Source organism: Palaemon carinicauda, chromosome 30 (genome assembly GCF_036898095.1).
Source record: "Palaemon carinicauda isolate YSFRI2023 chromosome 30, ASM3689809v2, whole genome shotgun sequence".
In the NCBI taxonomy this organism is placed as follows: Eukaryota; Metazoa; Arthropoda; class Malacostraca; order Decapoda; family Palaemonidae; genus Palaemon; species Palaemon carinicauda.
In genome coordinates, this window is record NC_090754.1 from 34079301 (window position 1) to 34103669 (window position 24369).

At 34.9% G+C, this 24369-nt stretch overlaps 1 protein-coding gene across 1 annotated transcript in view; it reads right to left on the minus strand.

Annotated features, from left to right (window-relative positions):
- Positions 1-24369, minus strand: part of LOC137623702 (uncharacterized) — a 468677-nt gene that overhangs the window by 402771 nt on the left and 41537 nt on the right. Inside the window, exon 2 of the mRNA XM_068354528.1 lies at positions 2574-2670. The gene's annotated coding sequence lies outside the window, so the exon portion shown is untranslated. The remainder of the gene's footprint in view (positions 1-2573; positions 2671-24369) is intronic.

The window sequence follows — 24369 nt, forward strand, 5'->3', positions numbered from 1 at the left end:
ATATATTCATATATATCTATCTATTTATTTATATATATATATATATATATATATATATATATATATATATATATATATATATATATATATATGAGTGATTGGTTTCCGGTGAGAATGGGGGCTGAGACAGGGATGTGTGATGTCGCCGTGGTTGTTTAACTTGTATGTTGATGGAGTGGTGAGAGAGGTGAATGCTCGAGTACTTGGACGAGGATTAAAACTGGTAGACGAGAATGACCATGAATGAGAGGTAAATAAGTTGTTGTTTGCGGATGATACTGTACTGGTTGCAGACACAGAAGAGAAGCTTGGCCGATTAGTGACAGAATTTGGAAGAGTGTGTGAGAGAAGGAAGTTGAGAGTTAATGTGGGTAAGAGTAAGGTTATGAGATGTACGAGAAGGGAAGGTGGTGCAAGGTTGAATGTCATGTTGAATGGAGAGTTACTTGAGGAGGTGGATCAGTTTAAGTACTTGGGGTCTGTTGCTGCAGCAAATGGTGGAGTGGAAGCAGATGTACGTCAGAGAGTGAATGAAGGTTGCAAAGTGTTGGGGGCAGTTAAGGGAGTAGTAAAAAATAGAGGGTTGGGCATGAATGTTAAGAGAGTTCTATATGAGAAAGTGATTGTACCAACTGTGATGTATGGATCGGAGTTGTGGGGAATGAAAGTGATGAAGAGACAGAAATTGAATGTGTTTGTGATGAAGTGTCTAAGGAGTATGGCTGGTGTATCTCGAGTAGATAGGGTTAGGAACGAAGTGGTGAGAGTGAGAACGGGTGTAAGAAATGAGTTAGCAGCTAGAGTGGATATGAATGTGTTGAGGTGGTTTGGCCATGTTGAGAGAATGGAAAATGGCTGTCTGCTAAAGAGGGTGATGAATGCAAGAGTTGATGGGAGAAGTACAAGAGGAAGGCCAAGGTTTGGGTGGATGGATGGAGTGAAGGAAGCTCTGGGTGATAGGAGGATAGATGTGAGAGATGCAAGAGAGCGTGCTAGAAATAGGAATGAATGGCGAGCGATTGTGACGCAGTTCCGGCAGGCCCTGCTGCTTCCTTCGATGCCTTAGATTACCGCGGAGGTAGCAGCAGTAGGGGATTCAGCATTATGAAGCTTCATCTGTGGTGGATAATGTGGGAGGGTTGGCTGTGACACCCTAGCAGTACCAGCTGAACTCGTTGAGTCCCTTGTTAGGCTGGGAGGAATGTAGAGAGTAGAGGTCCCCTTTTTTTGTTTTTGTTTCATTTGTTGATGTTGGCTACCCCCCAAAATTGGGGGAAGTGCCTTGGTATATGTATGTATGTATATATACATTTACATATATATATATATATGTATATATATAGGTATATATATACATTTACAAAAATATATATATATGTATATATATATATATATATATATATATATATATATATATATATATATATATATATATATATATATATGAAACAAGGCATAAATCCAAATGATATAAAAGGGAAAACCGAGAGGGCTTTTTATCAAAATTTCTTTTATTTTGAATTTTAAGTATTCAAGAATTCATCTGTGCAATTGTTTCGTTAATTATTGCAACGCATGGAGGGAAATGTCACTGTGATAAAAGTGGTCTCTCTCTCTCTCTCTCTCTCTCTCTCTCTCTCTCTCTCTCTCTCTCTCTCTCTCTCTCTCTCTCTCTTTGCTGTATTAATAGACTGTTTATTGTTCCCCACACCTCCGTGTCTCTCTTTACCTGTTCTCATTGTCTCCTTTTTATGTAACCTCTCTATCTGTCTGTCAGTCTGTCTGTATGTATCTTTCCGATTTCAGTGGGTTCTTTCACAGTGCATCTCCTGTTAGTCTGTATCTTTTTCTTTTCCTGGAATTATCGTCATAATTGGAATGGTCACAAACTGAATTTCCAGAGAGTTAAAATAGCGATAAAAAGTTTTTATTTTTAATAGCTTTCAAGAAATAAAATCAATTGAAATATCACATTCATCGATATAGTGAACACTAAATTAATTCCTTTCATCTAAAATCCCGGTTTGGCATATTAGTACCTTTTATACTCTTCATTTTTTTTCTTCCCTTTATTTCAATTAGCTAAAATTGTCGCTAAATATTAATATTTACAAAGTAGTTTCCGCTTAATATAATCGCCTTGTGATTTCGATCTACTTAGCTTTAGTCTGATTTGTTATGAATGATTTTAAATTTGATTTCGAGAAGGATTACTATTAAGAAACAGGGTCTTTCACAACGGTAAAATTTTGAATGGCGACCACCACCAGAGAAATTTCGTTATCATCCTCATTACCACCATCTTCTAAGCTCACTTATGAGCCCTCATTTCATCCACTGCGCGAGCGAGTCTCTCTAGAATGGTTGATTTGTTTATTAAATAGCTTATATAAGTTTCCCTTCTTAAGCAAAATTTTCGTATAATAAATGATGAGTAACTATTCTTTCGTGCAAGGTCTAGAAAATACTCTCGGACCTTGCTATTGCGCATAATGAAGAATTTTTTGTATAGTAAATAAAGATGTTTCTTTATATTGTGGAAAAATAAAAATAACAATCTATGCAGTACTTACAGGGTAGTCTCCATCTTTCCAATCCTCTCACAATGATGATTTGGTCTGAGCTTAGTGACCGGCAAGAAGGGGCTTCTAAACCGTGTTTCATTTTATCCTGGAAAATAAAAGAATTTTTCTTATAATACTACATATGATTGTTTATTGCTACTTGATTTCATCCGTCATAGAGAGAAGAATGTGCAATCAAGTGTAAAGAGAAAAATAAAAGAAACCTATGTATGCATTTTTATGTCTATGAAAATTGAAACTGAAAGAGTTTTCCAGCAAAGGTACAGCATTCATCTGTCCTTTTGTTTCACTAATCTCTGCAGTAAATAAAAAAGAGAGGTCACGGTGTTACTCTTAGCCCGCCTGTTTGTCTGACTGTCTTTGTCAGTTTTTGCTGTATTTTCTCTTTTGTTGTGGCGCTTCCTGCAAATCTCTTTCTTTTTGGTTTTATCATGTAACTCTATATTCTAATTCTCAGTTACACTCTCCCCTGTTCCTTTCTGTTAATAGGTATTAATTTGTATAAATAAGACGAGCACAAGGTGGATTTCAACGAGGTTAAAAGTATAGTCTTAGTTGGAAGAAACAAGTTGAGGGTCAATGAAAGAAGTAGAAAAGGGAAATTTTTTTAAGGAGGAAATATCCTTTGATGCAGAAGTACAATTCTACATCATCGGATAAAGAATGGACTCAGTTGGAAGGAACAAGTTGAGGAACTATGAAAGCATGAGAGAAATAGGACATCCTCTTGAGGGTGAAATATACTGATGCAAATGAAACAAGCTCTACATCACCGGGTAAAGAATGGATTTACTTGAAAGGAACAAGTTGATGGATTGTGAAAGCAAAAAAAAGGGCATCTTTTTGAGGATGAAATAGACTTAGACGCTGAAGTACAAGTCTACATCACCAGGTAAAGAATGGACTCAGTTGGAAGTAAAAGGATGACGGACTATAAAAATTCCCATATCATGTTAATCTTAATTGTGTCTTATTTGCAGTTATGCATATTGTTTTTAATGTGGTTTTATGAAACTATAATGGGTAAAGAAGTATGGTATGTTTGAATGATTAGCAAAAAATATATTTCGTTTGTAAAGGCGCTTCAACCTTAGGATATTGCATGTTCAAGGCAATGTACAATCTCGCATCGTTTTGCAGTGTGTGAATAAATTTGTTGAAAAACACTACATTAATAATTTCACATACAAAAATCTTAGCAGCTATTACAAAACATTCTTAGTAAAGAGCAAATATGCACTTGTTCACTGACTACTGTATATGCATAACACATTTAACTGTATGGGCATATTGAATGAGGTGTGGACTGAAATAAATGTAAGCTGTTATTTAGCTGAGCAGTAGAATTTTAAGGTTGTCCACCCGGAAGTTTAACGTTAGGGTCAAAGATACAGAAAATACGCACCAACCTTTTATAGCACACCATGACAGGATTAGCCCTGTGGCTCTCTGAGTATAATGTCCATCTATTATTTGTCATTCTCTTTATATGTCCTGCCTATGTCCATGTCTTTTTCTTACATGTTGTCAGAATATCCTCTACTTTAGTTTGCTCTGGTAAGTATGTTGCAAATTTTCTGTCTCTTAGTGTTATTCCCACCATTATTCTTTCAATAGCTCTCCGAGTTGTAACTAGCTTATGTTCTAAGGCTTTAGTAAGGCTCCAAGTTGCTGATGCAAAAGTTAAAACTGGTAAGACTATCTCATCTCTTTTTAGAGAAAGTGGCATTTTAATTTTCATAATCATATTTTGTTTTTCAGAAGCTCTCCATCCAGCATATATATATATATATATATATATATATATATATATATATATATATATATATATATATATATATATATACATTTATATATATACATATATATACACACACACACACACATATATATATATATATATATATATATACATATATATATATATATATATATATATATATATATATATATATATATATATATATATATATATATATTCTACATCTGTACCCATAAAAATAACTAGTCAGGTTGATATAAAAGTGGAAATACTGAAAACGTTTTCACACACACGCACACACACACACATAAAAAAAGAATCCATTTCATATATCTCTAGTTATTTCGTACCTTTCATCTGTCCTTTTGTTTTGTAAAGCTCTGCAGTAAAGGACAAAGATACGTCACTGTGCTACGAGTGCTCTCTCTCTCTCTCTCTCTCTCTCTCTCTCTCTCTCTCTCTCTCTCTCTCTCTCTCTCTCTCTCTCCATGTTCCGGTTATCAATTTTGCAAATGTAGCGCCTCGTTCGCTCTCTCTTTACAGATACGTTTTGGGAGTCATAAAGGTGACGGAACCGGTGGTTATAAAGGAAACACGATCTTTAGAATTCAAGATCCTCTTTCTGAACAAAAAGAAAAAAAAATGAAATAATTTATGGGTTGAGTCATGGGTTCTTTTCTCGGAAAATTTCGTTTCCCTCTTTGAAAGAATGCGTTTTTTCCACTGCATCTTCTTAATTTATTTCTGTGCCTTTGTACGGATATCTACGGATTTCTTTTGGTAACGTTGACATTGATAGGTATGATTCAGTTTGTATAATTAATGAAATCATCAAACTCTTCCTATGCAGACCCTCTACACTAATGTGTAACACAATTGCATTGGTCGATTGATCTAATGTAAAAAAAAAAAAAAAGTTTTGTCTATGGCCGTAAAGGAAAGAATTGTCCAACGACTTCTAAAAAACTGTTGAACGAATTCTGGAGGAAATTTAACCAAATTAATCATTATGAAATGAAAGCTCGACGGGTAGACTAAAAAAAACGATGGAAATACGAACTCCTGGTGAGTCCTACTTGACTGATGCAAAGCAGTGTTGCAGGTGGCTATGGCTCACAATGAGGTTCTCAGACCAACAAAGTAAGTAATTAATTTGAAAGAGTTTCTTTGTAAAATATCCTGGACATTCATCACCATAACTTATTTACTGGCTATTATCTAGATTCAAATTATGAACCAACTATGTTATCACAGATATTCATGAAATCTGATATAAAATTTCATGAATAAATTACCTAATGAAAATTACGGCTTTCAGTTTCATTAATCAAGTGCATTATGTGATTATGTGAAATAAAAAAAAAATTGTTGCACATCCTCAATTCTTCACGTATCTTTAGCGTATATTACCTTAGATAGAAAATTATGAACTTGAATTTGATAGATTTTTTTTTTTTTTATTAAAACACGTATCTTGTTTCAGGTGTACTATAATTTTTTGTAATTTTAAAGTGTTTCTTTCCAAAGATTCGCGTATTTTCGTTTTCTGTAACTTGCGTTGGTAGTCTAATGAATTTCTTTTGTTTCTACAATCTTTTCCCTTTTAGCTCTTATCCCCCTGAAGGTTAACATTCCATCCTCTATGATAAAGTAGGACACAAGCTTGCATTAGGTTTTACTTTCGTAATCTCGGGTGCCTGTTAACCATAAAGGTCTATTTTCAGAAACAAATATATTTTTTAGCTTAAGTGTAAGTTTGTATGATTGCCCAACTTTAGAATAAAATCTAAAACACTTGGCAAATAAACTAAATAGAAAGAATGAAAATTTTTAGTCTGCTTGTGTTCAAAAGTCATAGTGAAGGAAAATTATATAAGTGTCAATATCCTGGCCTAATAAAATAGACGTCATTTGATCACAATAAATCTTTTGAGCATCATTTAACTGAAAGGATGCACAAGGTATAGTTTCCTGATACTGAAGAGGTCTATATAGAAGGAAGATCATTTTGTACTTGAAGGTCAGGTGAATGTACAAAAGGATAGCAAACATAAGATATGGCTGAAACAAATATCCAAGAGTAATATACAAGACCAAATACATTAATGTTTCATTCATTGATATAAAGCATCTCCTCTCTGGACTTGTTTCATCAGTTCTGGTCATTCCACCCAGATACATTTAGGTATTTTACCAAAACTACGTTTGGACGACAGGAGACGCTGTCAGCTATTTACAGAAATCTAGCCATTCAGCAATTTCTTTCTTAAATTCTAAAACTAGCTGGTCACTAGCATTATAAACCTCTGCCAAAAAGTACAGAAAAAAACTATTATATCCGTTCTAAAAATTTTTAGAATCCTTTCTCCTGAAATAGCGAGTCGTTTTAAAGACATTTTCATCTTTATTTTTATTACTTCTTGTGGCCTATTGGTAACGTCACTGCCTGGGGATCGCCAGACTGGGGGTTCAAGTTCCGCTCATACTCGTTAGTTCTTTTAGTATCTGCAATCTCACCCCAATGGGGGTTTGGGGGAACCTATAGGTTTACCTGTTAAGTCATAAGCAACCATTGCCTGGCCGTCCCTGGTCCTAGCTTGGGTGGATAGGGGGCTTGGGCGCTGATTATATAGATATACGATCAGTCACTAGGTCACTGTCTTGATTGCTAAGGCAATGTCACTGTTCCTTGCCTCTGCCATTCACGAGCGTTCTTTAATACCTTAAACGTGAGTCCAATTACAAGGTAGAGATTCAAATTTTCCGTTCGTTCTTCAAAACGTTCATCTTTAAACGTTCACCAACCATAACTGTTTTTTCTTTATAAAATTCAAACATTACATATAGAGTTTAACCCTGAATTTTCACAAGGAGAAAGTAAAAAAGTAATTAATATCAAATATGGTACTGGATGAAATTTTACGGTAATGGTGTCCTATCGTTTTCTTTGTAAAGGGTGGAAGTAGAATACATACAAGTATAATAAAGGTGAAGATCATCATCATTTATATATTAAATGCTTTATGTCAATAAGCAGAACATGATACGAGAGCAAACTAAAGTAGAAGATATTCTAACAACATGTAGGAAAAATAAATCAACATGGGTAGGACATATAATGAGTATGAGAAACAATATATGTACATTAACAGAATGGGTCCTTAGAGATTGTAAAAGAAGCAGGGGAAGGAAGAATAGACGATGGAGTGTGTCATATGTCGATGACGTAAAAATTTATAAATTAATCTGATATACACTTCAATATCTTTCTTTATTTCAACCTCACTCAAAATACACCAAGACTGTAACACATGTTAAAGGAATAAGAAAAATAACGAAAGTCAAATAACGATTAACAAGAGAAAAAAAAAGAGATCACGAGTAAGAACAGATCGCCTTCGAGTCCATGGCATACTGTACGATGACCTAGGGTCATGAAAATTTCTTTACTATGCAAATAAATTTTCATAGTCCATTTGGTTTCAATTCTGTGTACTAGTTTAATTCAAGAAGTTACCTTTGTTGAATATCTATGTACTAAATACTATGACAATAAAAAAAAAATGATACTAACATGAAATTATTAGCTGAATGTAAAGCTTGAGGGTTTGCCTTAAACTTATGTCTATTAAATCGAATATAACGTCCAATGAGAGACAGAGAGAGAGAGAGAGAGAGAGAGAGAGAGAGAGAGAGAGAGAGAGAGAGAGAGAGAGAGAGAGAGAGAGAGAGAGAGAGAGATAATTATTTTGCCATTAAACAATCTTGATGAAATATCCGTTGAATTTCACTAAAATGCTTTGAATTTTTTTTTCTTTTTTTTTAAGTTAAATCAAACAGTCAGTTACATCAAAATATCTTAAGTGATGTGCCAAACGCGTCCCCCCCCCCCAAAAAAAAAAAAACGCAGTACAAGACACCTAGGCGAATATATTGGCCACTTATGCTTACGCATTCTTTAACACTGAGGTACTGGCTAATACTGTAATGCAGACAATTATAGAGCATCTGGTCTAATGCTGCTATTGGATTTTAAAAATAATTTTCTATTGTCTAGTTGGTTTATATTTATATCCCCATTGTAGGTAGTGGGTTGGCCAAGGCACCAGACACCCGTTGAGATACTACCGCTAGAGAGTTATGGGGTCCTTTGACTGGCCAGACAGTACTACATTGGATCCTTCTCTCTGGTTACGGTTCATTTTCCCTTTGCCTACACACACACACACACACACACACACAAACACACACACACCGAAGAGTCTGGTCTATTCTTAACATATTCTGCTCTGCCCTCATACACCTGACTATACTGAGATTGCTAAACAATTTTTCTTCACCTAAGGGGCTACTGCACTGTAATTGTTCAGTGGCCACTTTCCTCTTGGTTAAGAGTAGAAGAGACTCTTTAGCTATGGTAAGCAGCTCTTCTAGGAGGACACTCCAAAATCAAACCATTGTTCTCTAGTCTTGGGTAATGCCATTGTCTCTGTACCATGGTCTTTCACTGCCTTGGGTTAGAGTTCTCTTGCTCGAGGGTACACTCGGGCACAATATTCTATCTTATTTTTCTAACTCTTGTTTTGTTCAGGTTTTTATAGTTTATATAGGAGATATCTATTCAAATGTTACTATTCTTAAAATATGTTATTTTTCCTTGTTTCGTTTCCTCTCTGGGCTATTTTCCCTGATGGAGCCCCTGTGTTTATAGCATCCTGCTTTTTCAACTAGGGTTGTAGCTTAGCAATTGATAATAATAATAATAATAATAATTCCTTGCAAAGGTATTTTTCTTTCCTCAACTTACGCATAGTTTCCTAATACACGAGATCAGAAGAATAATCACATCCTTAGTATTAGTATTAGTATTAGTAATAGCCAGGCCTTCTCCATCATGAGGCTCAATATTACACAGTATTCTAGAAGTTTTATTCCAGCTGTTACCAAGTTGCGGAATGATCTTCCTAATCGGGTAGTTGAATCAGTAGAACTTCAAAAGTTCAAAGTTGGAGCAAATGTTTTTATGTTGACCAGGCTGACATGAGTCTTTTTATAGTTTATATATGACATATCTGTTTTTGACGTTGTTAATAGTTTTTATAGGACATATCTGATTTGACTTTGTTACTTTTTTTAGAATGATTTATTGTTAATTTATTCTCATCATCTATTAATTTCCTTATTTCCTTTCCTCGCTGGGATATTTTTCCCTATTGGAGCACTTGGGCTTATAGCATCTTGCTTTTCCCACTGGGGTTGTAGCTTGGCTAGTAATAATAATGATAATAATAGGTAGAAAGAACGACAGGAAACCCGTCCTTCATTCTTTTTTTTTATTGTCTTCTTCATTTACCTTATCTCTCTTCTCTGGTTAATAAAGAACCATGACTAAGGCCCTTCCTTTATTGATTCCAGGTGAATGGTTCATTGACTGATTTCCAGGCAAGTGAAATTTACCTTTAAATCTCATTATCCTTGCTCTGGAAAACTCCTTCCTTTGAGGTAATTCAAGCTTAGGAATGTCTAATGAGGCTTTGACCTCACAGGGGAAGACGGTGTAAGCTTACTACAGATTCAGCTGGTGCGAGCAAGGAAAGGAAGTTTCAAGGAAATTATAGGTTTATTATAGGGAATAGATTGCCAGGGAAATGAGTAATTATATACCTAGCTTAATCTGACAATTAATGTTCATCGGAAGCATTCATCCATTATTTTTATAGGAAAATACTTGCTTTTATTTGATTTTTTTTTCAAGCGCTTCTATGTTTGAAAAAAAAAAAAATCCTTTTTTAGGAAAATCTATCATGGCCAGCAAGTTAATGACTGAAAAATTAAATTTCTCTTACATGGGCCCTTTTTATATTTTTCTCTCTAGGAAAACTCTTACTTTGATAAGTACCCTGTTAAAAATTTGCATTAAAAACATGGTAAAAGTCTGGCTACATTTATTCCAGGATTTTTACCGTTTTAAAAACGGTTATATTGACGTAAAAGAGTGATATTACGGTCGCCAACCCGTAAAAGGTAATAACAAAGTAAGGTAAAATTACGGTCGCCTGTATCTTACTGAAATACGGATGAGAACAGTATATTTTTACGGAGAATTTCCGATGAAAATAACTGTTTTTTTTCTAACATTGTAAAAAACTAACAAGATAGATAATTAAATGTGTTATCATATGGCGTTACCAATATTGACCATATTATATAAAAATATGTTTTTATGATGTAACCTAAAAAACATATAACAAATTGCAGTTTCATGAATGGAGGCAAAGTTGCCTTTCAAGAAAACGTCAAGTTCCATGTATTTTTTCCAGTTCAGTTTAGAGCAGAGTTATTTCTCTTATCACATCAAGAGATGTGATTTTAGTTTCAACACCATTTAAAGGTTTAAAGGTTTAAAGGCCGCTCATGAATGGCAGAGGCAAGGGACAGTGACCTTGTCCTATCAAGCAGGACAATGCCCTAGAGACTGACCATATATACATATATGATCAGCGCACAAGCCCCCTCTCCACCCAAGGTAGGACCAAGGAGGGCCACGCAATAGCAGATATACCAGTAGACTCCCCAAACCCACCCCACTCCTTAGCTCACAAGGATGGTGAGGTTGCAGCGACCAAAGAAACTAACGAGTTTGAGCGGGATTCGAACCCTAATCTGGCGTTCACCAGTCAAGGACGTTACTACATCTGCCACCACAACCTAATGACAGGATAAGTTTTCCTACATTGATAATGAAAGTACTAAAATCTCCTTTTCCTTTGTAGAAAATAACAACAATAACAAAACAACATTAACAGATCAACAACAATAGCAACAATTATAATTGTGGTGTGATGAATACGACTGCTGTGCAGCCGACATCACTTCATTACCACAGGATACCCATACGTGGGTAAGCGATGCTACGGGTCACACGAGGTGGCTGGACCATGTCGTGTGCCCTGACTCCCTCTTGAGTGCACTTCGATGTTTTAAAGTTTTTTACGAGGAGATAGGCTCAGACCACAAGCCTCTGGGTTTTAAACTTTGTGTACGAAATTTTTCAGCATACAGAGTCGCAAGGACCAATAATCGCAGAATAACTTACGAGGTTAGAAATAATGATGAATATAAAGTTCGAAGCGAGAAGACACTAAAAGAAATAGAGCTTCCAGTAGAGGCAATTGTCTGTAGAGCGAGGGGATGCAGAGACAGAAACCATGTATTTCTAATTGAAACATTTTCCGTCGATCTTGTTGAGGCATTGATTAAGAGTGGGGATACGAAAAATACCGGGGAGGTACATAAAAATCATGGAATACCAGGCTGGAATGAAAACGTCAAATTACACCACGTTACAGCCAGACAAAAGTATTTATTATGGAGGGAAATGGGAATGCCGAGATCGGGTGTGCAATACGACGAGATGGTCCTGTCTAAACGAAATTTTAAAAAAGCACTCAAAGTCTGCAAGAAGACGGCAAATAAAACAACAAAGGAAAAAATAGCTAGAGATATGAGCAGGAGAAATCCTTGGAAAACAATAAACAAAATAAGAAAGAAAACTACCAAACTACCGGTTAGTATTGATGGAATAAGGGGAGAGTCAAACATAGCAGAAGGTTGGAAGAATCATTATAGTCATATTATGGAAGGCACGAACCATCCAAAAATGTCTTTAACGTGGGAAAATGAAGATGAAGAAAGCATCATGCCAATTGTTTCCGTTAGAGACGTTCAAGATGCTTTAAAATCCCTTTCGTTAAATAGTGCCCCGGGCCTGGATGGAATCACAGGGAATCACTTAAGATATGCCCATCCAACTCTGTATGTGCATCTGTCACTTTTGTTCACTTGTTTGTGCAGACATCACTTCGTATCAAAAAAATCTGACTGAAATAAAAATTCTGAATTTAGTTAAGGATTACCATAAGTCTCTCTCCGATAAGAATAACTATCGTCCAATAGCCCTTGCCTCCATTATTTCTAAGTTATTTGAATGCATCATCCTACAAAGATGCAAAGACTTGTTAATAACTTCGGATAATCAATTTGCTTATAAAACTAAACACAGCACTGATATGGCCCTTTTTCTTTTTAAACAAACATGCCAGTTTTATAGGACAAAAAACACTCCAGTTTTTGTATGCGCAATGGATATGTCCAAGGCTTTCGATAAAGTGTGTCATGAAAGATTATTTCAAATTTTAAAGAGAAGGCGTGTGCCATTTTACATTGTAGCACTGCTACAGTACTGGTACAAAACTCAGGACTTTAGAGTAATGTGGGGCAATAGTCTTTCCTCTCCTTTTAAACCCAGTTGTGGTATTAGACAGGGTAGTGTTCTATCAGCACTTCTGTTTGCCGTATATGTGGATGATTTAAGTACAAAGGTCCTCAGCAGGGAAGGTGGTTGCACAGTGGGAGAGGTTAAGGTGAATCATATCTTTTATGCAGATGATATAATACTTTTAGCCCCATCTTTAAAAGCTGGGGATATTTGAAATACCATTATCTTGAAGCCAATCCTGACAAGACCAAAGTTCTTGTTATAAAGCCCTCTAATTTTATGTCATTTAGTGAACCGTCACTCTATATTAATGACGTCAGGTTGGAAGTCGTTAAGTCATGTAAATATCTTGGCATGAATATTAATGACAATCTACAGGACGATGACCATATTGCATCACTCTATCGAGGGCAATGCTTGCGAGGCAATATGTTGCTAAGGAACTTTCACATGTGCAATGATGAGGCAAAAGTACATTTGTTCAGATCTTTCTGTACTTCCCTTTATTGTATGCCTCTGGCAATGAAATGTAAAAAGGAAACCCTACGAAAACTTAAGATATGTTACAATGACTCTTTTAGGTACCTGATGGGAATAGAAAGGTTTTCGAGAGTAATTGGACACTTTGTTTCTTTAGGAATACCAACATTTGAGGAATTAGTGAGAAAATGCATTGCAAGCTTGTTTCAGAGAGCAAAGAGTTCAAAAAACCACTTAATTTGTGCAATTTTCAACAGCGATAGTTTTAAAAAATCATCAGTTTTTAGAGAGTGGTCTAAACACATATTCTGTGTTTAGACCTTTTGTTTTATTCCTAATATATTTGTATATAACTATTAATTTTATTGTAATATTTTGTATATGGCTCTACAGCTGAAATAAAGAATTTGAATTTGAATTTGAATAATGCTTATGACGATCACCATCATCATCCTCATCTAAACAAATATAATTTATATTAAAGTAGAATAAAAATCTAACATACTTTCACAATACCGACTATAAAGAATAGATTGAAATATATCCAGAATAAAAAAAAAGAAAAAAAAAAAAAAACATTGACCAAACAAAAAAAAAAGAGCAAAACTAAAAAAAAAATATGAAAAAAGAAAATCGTGGCAATAAAATCTCGCTGGAAAATATATAAGAATCTTATTTTATCCTGACGTGATACGAAATTCCATCTATTTCTTTTCTAACGGTCAATCAGTCCAGAATATGGTAATTTATTCAAAGTATTTAAAAAATGGTTCTTTATAGAAAATTATATTTTTTGTGAAGTTCGAAAACGAAGCGAATGATGAAAATATCGGCTCTTATTAGGTTGATTAGGTTTAACGGTACCGGTATACGAAAAAAATATTTTTCCTTTTCATTTTTCCCGGAAAAGCTTGCATTTACTGAGGTTGAAGGGAGATTGACATAATATTATGAGGGAAATTCTCGCTAAAATGGAGGGGATTCCTCTAGTCCAAAAATAAAAATAAAAAGATTTTTTTTCTGGTAGAGCATATTATTATTATTATTATTATTATTATTATTATTATTATTATTATTATTATTATTAATAATATTATTACTTGTTAAGCTACAATCCTAGTTGGAAAACCAGGACGTTATAAGCTCAGGGCCCCAAAAGGGAAAATAGCCCAATGAGAAAAAGAAGCAAGGAAAAATAAAATATCTTAAAACCAGTAACAAAATTAAAATAAATATTTCTTATATAAAGTATGAACATTTTAACAAAACAAGAAGAAGAGAAATTAGATGGAATAGTGTGCCTGAGTGTACCCTCCTCAAGCAAGGGAACTCTAACCCAAGACAGTGGAAGACCATGGTACAGAGGCTATGGCACTAACAAAGACTAGAGAACAATAGTTTGATTTAGGAGTGTCTTTCTCCTAGAAGAGCTGCTTACCATAGCTAAAGAGTCTCATCTACCCTTACTCAGAGGAAAGTAGCCACTGAACAATTACAGTGCAGTAGTTAACCCCTTAGGTGAAAGAGAATTGCTTGGTAATCTCAGTGTTGTTAGGTGTATGAGGGCAGAGGAGAATCTGTAAAGAATATGCCAGACTATTCGTTGTACGTATAGGCAAAGGGACAGTGAACCGTAACCGCAACATATGAAATAAATGTACTCGGCATAGAGGTTTGTATCCATAAACTTCTAGATCACTGTTCTTTATGAAAATACATTGGTGGACACTAAGCACAAACACACATATTTACATACACAACAACAAATACAGCCGTTTCTAGTCCACTGCAGGACAAAGCCTCAGACTTGTCAGTTCATGTTTGGGATTTGGCCAGCTTTCATCAACTCGCTGACTAGTGAGGATTGGTGATGGTGGCAGATTTTCGTCTGATCGCTCACAGCAAAGCAACATAGCATGGGTGGCCCTGACTCGTACAGCTTTGCTGATTATGGCGATACGCACACACGAACACACACACACACACACACACACACACACACACACACACATATATATATATATATATATATATATATATATATATATATATATATATATATATATATATATATATATATATATATATAGTGATAAAGTTCTATACCGCCAGACGATAGTTGATGGGGTCGTAGATTGTTGCAAGAAAATTGTTGTGACAAAATACTTTTACCCAAATTACTCGCTGAGGAATGATAAGGCAACCACTTCCATTTCCAACCAAAAGAGGATAAAATAATTTTTTTTTAGAATACTCCCATAACGAAAAAAAAAACCGATGATCTATCAAACTGAAAACTAATCAGCGCTTATTTGCATATAAAAGAGGTAGAAAATTACGAATGTAAAACAGGAGCATATTTCTTTTTTTTTAAGGATTAATATTTTCATCCTGATCATCACCTTGGGTATAGGGGGCAATCTTATTTCATTTGAAAACATGGATAAACTGAGATTATAAACGGAAAGCTTATTTTTGTTTTTGATTGTTCCTGAAAACTCCCCGTTTTTATCTACGAGCAAAAACTTGCTTTCCTCGTGCGAAAATAAACAGAGACCTTCATGGATGGATGCTTTTCCTTAATGGGGTCCGTCTATCCAATTTTCCAGTTCCTTAGGATAATGATCACGACAGTAATTAATGAAATAATCGGATGAACGAATCATTTGAGATTCTGAGCTGCAGTTCAGTCTCTCTCCTGGCCGTTCCCCGGTGCCTTCCCCCCCCCACCCCTGGCTATCCCATCCCTCGCCCTTCTGAGAATAAATTGGTATAGAAATTAATCATTATCTTATCCATCTTAATCCGGTGGTGAAGAGAGAGTAATAAGGAAGTAACAATAGATGGAAGGTATTACAGAAGGGAAGAGGAAAAAAAAAATACCCATGAAATTTAGTATAAAAAAAAAATCATGAAATCAGAAGTGACGGAATATTACAAGAAATAATCTGATTTTGCAATTTTTCATGATTTCCCAATTGCTTACTTATGACTGAGCAAATCACATTGGAGAGAGGAAGGAAAATCAATTAAAATACAACATCACATAATGAAAACTAGCAAGATTTATAATTTTTTTGCAACATTATGTTGTTAAACATTTACTTTAGATACAAGAAGATTCATAATGAGGAATAAAACGCAACAAAAACATGTAAACAACTTCAGGGGGTTTTCATAAGCAACTAAACTTACAAGAATTTAGAACAAAACACTGTCGTGTGATAGTTTACATTAAGACTAGTATTACTATAGTTTCGAAATGAACGGTTTTTTGAAAAAAACGGCTGAGACAGCAATTCCTTACCTTACAGACATTGCGTACCATCCTCGAATCGGAAAGAGTATACTTTTATTCGGCATACTTGTATTAGGACAAGTGGTCATTGACATTTACTCCAAACTGGACGATGTAAAATCTGAACGTAGACTTTAGTGCCCATCAATTATCAGATGCAAATGTAAAGTTGTGGGTAAAGAAGCCGAGTCGTGAATGGGGTTTGGAATAACAGATCTGCAGAAGATGTTAATGGGGAATAAGGAAGAGAAACTGCAGAGATTAATGACATGGGTCTGAAGCAAGAGGAGAAAGTTGCAAGTAAGTATGAGCAAGGATAAGGGTCAGCAAATGTTAGCTTGGATTGTTAGAGAATTTAAGCAGTTGATTCTTATAAGTATTTGTGAGTAACTGTTCCAAATGATGGTAAGATGAGAGATGTAACACGCAGAGTATAAGAAGTAAGAAGGGTAGTAGGATATGAGTAATAGATTGAGAGGAAAGAGTGTAATTATGTGAGCCAAGTCTGTAATATATTGAAGAATAGTTTAACTAAATATCCTATATAGAAGTAGAATATGGACATTGCATGCAAATGAAAGAAAAAAAAAAGGTATAACCTGTAGAGATGGATCATTTACGTAAGATTTGGAGATTAAAAGCTGAAAGGGTGAAGAATGTGGTGTTACAAACCAAGAGGTTTGGCGTATGGAAATGGATGTCTTGAGGCGTTTTGAGACGGTTCCTCATGATGGCAGCTTGGTGAAAAAGGTGTATAACTTGGAAATGTTGGGATGAAGGAAGAGAGAAAGTCCAAGAAAGAAATGGATAGACGGAGTGGAAAAGTACTAGACAGAAGGATCCAACAATGCATCAATGCATACAAGATATCTGTGAATGGTAAAGTGTCACGGGGAATTAAGACACTTTCTGCAAAAAGGGTTCATTTATGATTCAACACTTTAGGTCTGGACAATTATATATATATATATATATATATATATATATATATATATATATATATATATATATATATATATATATATATATATATATATATATTATATCTATATATATGCATATGTATATTTATATATACACATACACACACACACATATATATATATATATATATATATATATATATATATATATATATATATATATATATATATTAGAGAGAGAGAGAGAGAGAGAGAGAGAGAGAGAGAGAGAGAGAGAGAGAGAGAGAGAGAGAGAGAGAGAGAGAGAGAGAGAGAGAGAGAGAGAGTCAAATGTAACTTTTTAGTCGAATAAATCAAAATGAAATGTGAATTGTAGACAACTCCAAGAACGAATGACTAAAAAATCAAGGACAGTTAAAGTCATCTGGAAATCGAATTATGAGAAAAATTGCCTCCGTTAACATCCTCTCTTCTAATAAGATTAACTTTTGAAGGCTGGAGATCCTTTTAGCCTCGAAAGGACTGACAGTAGAAGGTGTTTTCCCTAAGACGACTGAAAAGAGACCAGTTGAATTCGTAATAAGGATGATCCCGTACATTTATTCATAACTTCTGTCTCCTGTTCTTAACATATATTCTTCCTATTCTATTCTACATTTAAAAAAGAAAAAAAATTAATAAATAAAAAAATAAAAAATCTATATCTCGCTCTTCTGTCATTTTATGAGAATAATCTCCCGTGGCAGAGTGATAAGTCGAGAGTCTCTTAAGCGTCGTTAAGGAACTAACAGTGACAAAACTCAGTTGTAATCTCCTTGACACCTTTTCAAAAAGAAGAAAAAAAAATATCAAGATAATGGAGAAGTTTGTAATAACTCTGACAAATTGCATTAAAAGAGTTTTTCACAAAGTTGCTTAACTTCCAGTAAAAGACTTGCCTTATTCATGTACAATATGTATTTAGCTCTCATATTGCCTATCAAAATATTTATCTATTTGAAGAGATATGTGTAGAATTTTAAAAAATATATATCATAAGCCAACTTGAGTTCAATGGAATCTGCGAAATGAGGATATTTCGCTTCATTTGTCATTTAAGTTGAAAGAAAAGAATAACAATGATATTCTTTCTATTATTCTAAGTCTTTTCTAATATCTAATTAGATATTAGATACAGAATGTTTGAAAATCAAATAATTGGTTAGTAATGGATATTGTTCGACTTCACAAAGCATCCAACAAAATACAAGCATCCAATGATTGGGCGGAGACTTGCAAATTAATTAATTACCAATGAGAAAATTAACCTGCTTCAGTTCCTTTTCAGGAAAGGGGCTTAACATAAAAGCATATTACCAAAATATGAAAATCCATATACTCCGTAATAAAGCCATATTGAACGACAAAGAGATTAATTACCATTTATGAACACAAAGGAGGGTATAATAATGATTATATAATTACAAAGGGCTGTGTTCGTTGATATGCTTTCATACGGGTCAAAGAAATAATTCATAGTTTCGACTCAATTATTATCATTTGATATTGTAAAGCAAATGCATGGCTAACTCCGAGCAGTCAATCATAAATGACTTTACATGATTATGTTTGGAAGCCTATGAACATGTTAAGTCAGTTTGATAAAATTATTTTAACTAGGTAAATGAAATTATCTGAACTTAATGGAACGTACCATATTGAACTCAGTTTTGCATGTAAGAGAGAGAGAGAGAGAGAGAGAGAGAGAGAGAGAGATAGAGAGAGAGAGAGAGAGAGAGAGAGAGAGAGAGAGAGAGAGAGAGAGAGAGAGAGAGAGAACATTTTATCTTCTCAAAATGTTTGGATTTATATTTATATTTTCAACCATTCAAATCTAGACATTTTTACTACACATGATACAATCACGCATACGTCTCGGCTCAGATGCATGCTTGGGTGATAAAGATCCCCAACTTTTGGATATGTTTTGATAAACAAATTGCGCCCATTTTTTATTTTGATATGACACCCTGGTCGACTGAGGACCAGCCTGTTTGTATGCCGAGTATTGACAATGGAAGCAATGCTCTTGAAACTAAGTCCGTGGTAGAGCTATAGTTTCTTGGCCTTCCTTTCCTTGAAGGAAATCTGGAAAGTTACATATTCATTGATTATTTTTTTTTATTAATTATCTTATTCTATAATCATTGAAAATTTTATTTAATTTTTCATTTTTGTAATTTATTTGAATAAATAATAAGATTATATTCGCTAATTGTTTTTAGGATTAAATATCTAATCTTTCTCATAACACATCGTCTAAAAAGAAAGGAACTTGTCGAAATTTGTAATAAATATTACATGTAACAAACATGTAATGAACTAAGCAAGGCAAATGTTGCGAATAAGAAATAATACTTCACCTTCTGATTTAGTTTTAAAAATCAAAGCCTCTAACTTTTGACCGAAGGAAAGCAAGTGAAAAGAAAAGAAGTTTATTATCTAACTACAATACGATCGAAGAATGTAAGGAAAGCATACAAGAAAAACGATGGAGAAATATATCAAGTGAAATTGATATCTGAAATGAGTATTTTTTTGAGACTGAACGTTTCCACCGCGTTCGAATATTATCCATAAAGATGTGCGAGTTTGCCCGAGGAGAAATGGCTCATAAAAGAGGGAACCTGTCCTGACTGTTGCAAAATGTTAAAGAAACCTGAGTGGGAAATATCTAGCAGGGGTAGTTTTATAGTTTTATGGTGGAAGACAAACGAGGCGAGTTTTGCAAAATGTTTGATGGATAAAGGCATGATAAAGATATAAGAAAAATAGTCCTGTAATATTTTCAGCCAATGGAAAACTGCATTTCATTACTGTATGCAGAAATACAGTAAGACCAAAAACTTTGCCATGTAGTATCTAGACCTTTCGATGTAAATGGTTTCTCTTGAATTCTCAGCTGTTTATTTCCTTCTATATACTAATTCATATCAACTTTGTTTGCTTGCCCTGTTTCGCATATGAGCCTTACATACTGTGAATGCATACTTTGCATCTCATATGAATGCTAGCTCATTTGAGTAGCAATAATAATAATAATAATAATAATAATAATAATAATAATAATAATAATAATAATAATAATAATAATAATAATAATAAAGTTTCATTGAAGGTCGCCGTCTCAAAACCGTTAATTTTGCAGTTGAGGTTTTCTATTGCTCGTATTTATCTCCTTTCACGAGTACTGTGTTCTGCCAGTAACCGTGCAATGCTAGTCATCGGCTGGACACCATCTTGATTGACATCTCTAAATTTCGAGTGGCTTACTGCCAACCCTATAGAGGACATCAAACGGAAGGCCAATCGGACCAATGATGCCATTAACGCCGCCTCCAATGCCATACAGTTCAAGCCTATCTCTGGTGACTTTGGGCTGGGTTACCTTTACGGGAATGTCAGGACCCATAACGCTGGACACTCCATCCTCCTTATCCGCCGGTGCCAAGCGCCAACCTACCACCTGGCCAAAAGTCTCAATACCCTTCTGACCCCTTATGTTCCCGACCGTTACAACGTGGCCTCTTCGATAGATTTCCTGACACCCATCAAAGGACATGAAGGTGTCATCACTTCTCTCTACGTGGAATCTCTATTGACGAACGTCCCTGTATGCGAGACCATCCAGCTTTTCCTGGACCAAGTCTATAGAGACGACTCGACCTCTCCACCAAACATCCCAGATCCTGCCCTCCAAACACTCCTGGAAATCTGTACGAAAAACCCCCCTTCTCCACACACCGTGAACATATGCACATTCAGAAGGATGGTATAGAGATGGGCTCCTCTCTGGGCGTTCTTTTCGCCAACATCTACACGAGTGTCGTCGAGAAGTGTTTTTGCACTTGTAGATGGACTGGATATATATATATATATATATATATATATATATATATATATATATATATATATATATATATATATATATATATATGTATATATAAATATATGTTCACTACGTCAATGATACCTTTGTAAAAGCATCTCTACCAAATACATTGAAGAACCTTTGAGGAGTGCAATTCTCTCATATTCACAAAGGAACATAAGGACAATGATCGCCTTCCCTTCCTGAACGTTCCTGGATGGTGACCCACAAGGAACTGGATAGGATTACCCAGGTTTTTGTTAACAATGACTACTCCAATATGCAGGTCAATGGAGAGGTCAAATGTACTATGGATAACTGGTACAAGACTAAGCCCAGCAGTGAAAGCATACCTTCTAGTATCGACTTATACTTAAAAGGCACCATGCAAAGCCAGTATCAACAGGACGAGAAGGCCATGAGAGACATCATCAAGAACTATGTCATCCCTGTTCAAGAAGACTCTATCAACCTCATCATTTACTATCAGACCATGAAGACCAGATCCCTCATAATGAGAAACAATCCAGGCCCTCCCATGCAGGACTTTCTGAAGAGGTCCACCGTTGTTTATACCTATCAATGCCCAGTCCATGGATGTTTTGGGCGTTACATTGTAATGACAATGATGAGACTCTCCTGCCACGTTCAACAGAGAGCCATCAAGACCCCCCAGCTTCTCGCTCAGAAAAGGAACGTGGGTCGAGATGATATCATAAGGAATACAAATATCATTGGTAGTGCCACTGATGGCAGGAGGCTTAGGATACTGGAGGCTCTACTCATCCAACAAGACACATCTTACTTCACCACGACCCAGGAGATATTCCTGCTCCACTCCTGCTGATGGAACACTTCCAATCACCCTCGTAACAACGATGATGGCATCGGCGATGAGCCACCCGGCACCTTGCCTGTGACTGAAACTCGCCCAGAAAACGCCTCAGCCAGTCAGCAGGCAGCTCTGGACTCCTCAGACCCAGTTCCTTGAACAGCTGAACACCTCGCCTGACTCTTGAGTACCGTTCAGGCAGCGTGTTGGCTAATCCACATGCCGCTCTAGGAGCCCTGGCTGAGCCTACACAAACTGCGACTCCGCCCAATTTCAGTGATTGTGAGTGAAATATCGGCCTGACAGCGATGGAGCGTCTCCCGGGAAGCGCCTCAGCCAATGAGAGAGCAGCTCATTCCCAGAACAGATATAACCTTTGCTCACGAGGACCCATTAGTGGCCGGAGGATGATATGATGAGCCAACGACAGTGTATATAAGGAGCCAGCTCACACACCTTAGCCAGACTTTGCCTGATGATGAGAGAGGAGATACTTGGCATCCTCTTGTAACGCGTAGCAGCCATACTTTATTGAAGTTTACTATTAGTAAAATTATAGATTTTTTCTATGTATTTTGGTCTCCCCTACTAATGATTGATATAGCAAAGTTACTGGCAGAACACAATACTGACGAAAGAAGAAAAATACGAGGAATAGAAAACTTAACTGCAAAAATTAATACTACTGACGCAGTGATTATCTTAATGGAACTTTCCTAAAAGAGGGTCTACTACCAAAATAAAAATAAAAATAATATTGCATCTATATAAAAGAACAACACACTTAAACCCGAAGCTCATTCAGCTTCCAATGATAACAAATATATCCTATATTCTGATCGAGAAATGAATATCTCCCTTAATTTCAACATTATTCGATAATGAATAATTTCTGGGAGATCGTATTTCTGAAATTATACGCCGAAAATAAAACTGTTATTTTCATGACAGGAGTAGAATCAGAAAGGGATTGAATCTGATTAGGGGAACCTGTTTACTGGAACAATATCATATTACCCAGTAATTATTTATATGGATAGATTAATAATTATATTAAATGAGTGATATGCTCTATATCCCTGACATAGAATTTCATAAATAAACTATACTATCTATCAGACTTATACCTAATGTACAGTGAACTCTTGTATATGTAATTAGTAATCTTGAATATACCCTGCTTATTTTTCTTAACAAATAGGATTTATCGTTCATCTAAACCTAATTAACAGATTATCAAACTTTATTTGAGACACATATAGTAGGCAAAACCTATATCTTATATAAGTAAATAGAAAAAGGAAAGCACATACGATTATACACGTACATAAAAACTTCCATTAAAATATATATATATATATATATATATATATATATATATATATATATATATATATATATATATACTGTATATATATATATATATATTTATGTATATATATATATATATATATATATAAATATATAAAGTATATATATATAGATATGTATATATATATATATATATGTATACATACATATATCTATAATAAATAGGTAATGTTTTAGTGGCGTTCGAAGATCAACAATTGTTTCTCTCCAGACAAACTCTCCTCCAGATAGTTTTCAGAATAGCATGAGAAATAAATTTAGTATATATATATATATATATATATATATATATATATATATATATATATATATATATATATTTATATATTTATTTATACTAAATTTTATCGCTAAGGGAAATTATCTTATAGCAAATGTTTCAACGCAGGCCGGGATTCGAACTATACTTCTGATCGAGATCAGTCCACTCCGAGATACCATAATAGACTTTTGCTAAGTTTTTAACACCAGCACATGTATAAGGATTTCCTCAATATATATATACAGTATATATATATATATATATATATATATATATATATATATATATATATATATATATATATATGAAATCTCTACTGGGGCAAAGAAGAAGCATGTACCCATCAAAAAGAGAGATGGCTCTGTTCGAGAAACAGAAGAAGAAGAAAGACACCGTTGGATGGAAGAAAGCATATGAAGAAAATAATTTGATTGATATACCTGAAGCTGGTGAAGACCTTGATGTGCCTATGAATGAATTCAGTGTGGTTGAAGTCGAAGCTATCCTCAAAAAATAACACTTACGTCAGTTGCTATAAAAATGTATAGTATGCTTATTCTAAAGAGACTGGAGAGAAAGATTGATGAAAAGCTGACAGATGAACAAGCAGGATTTAGAAAAGGTAGAAGTTGTACTGACCAAATTCTCATTTTGAGATTTGACGTACT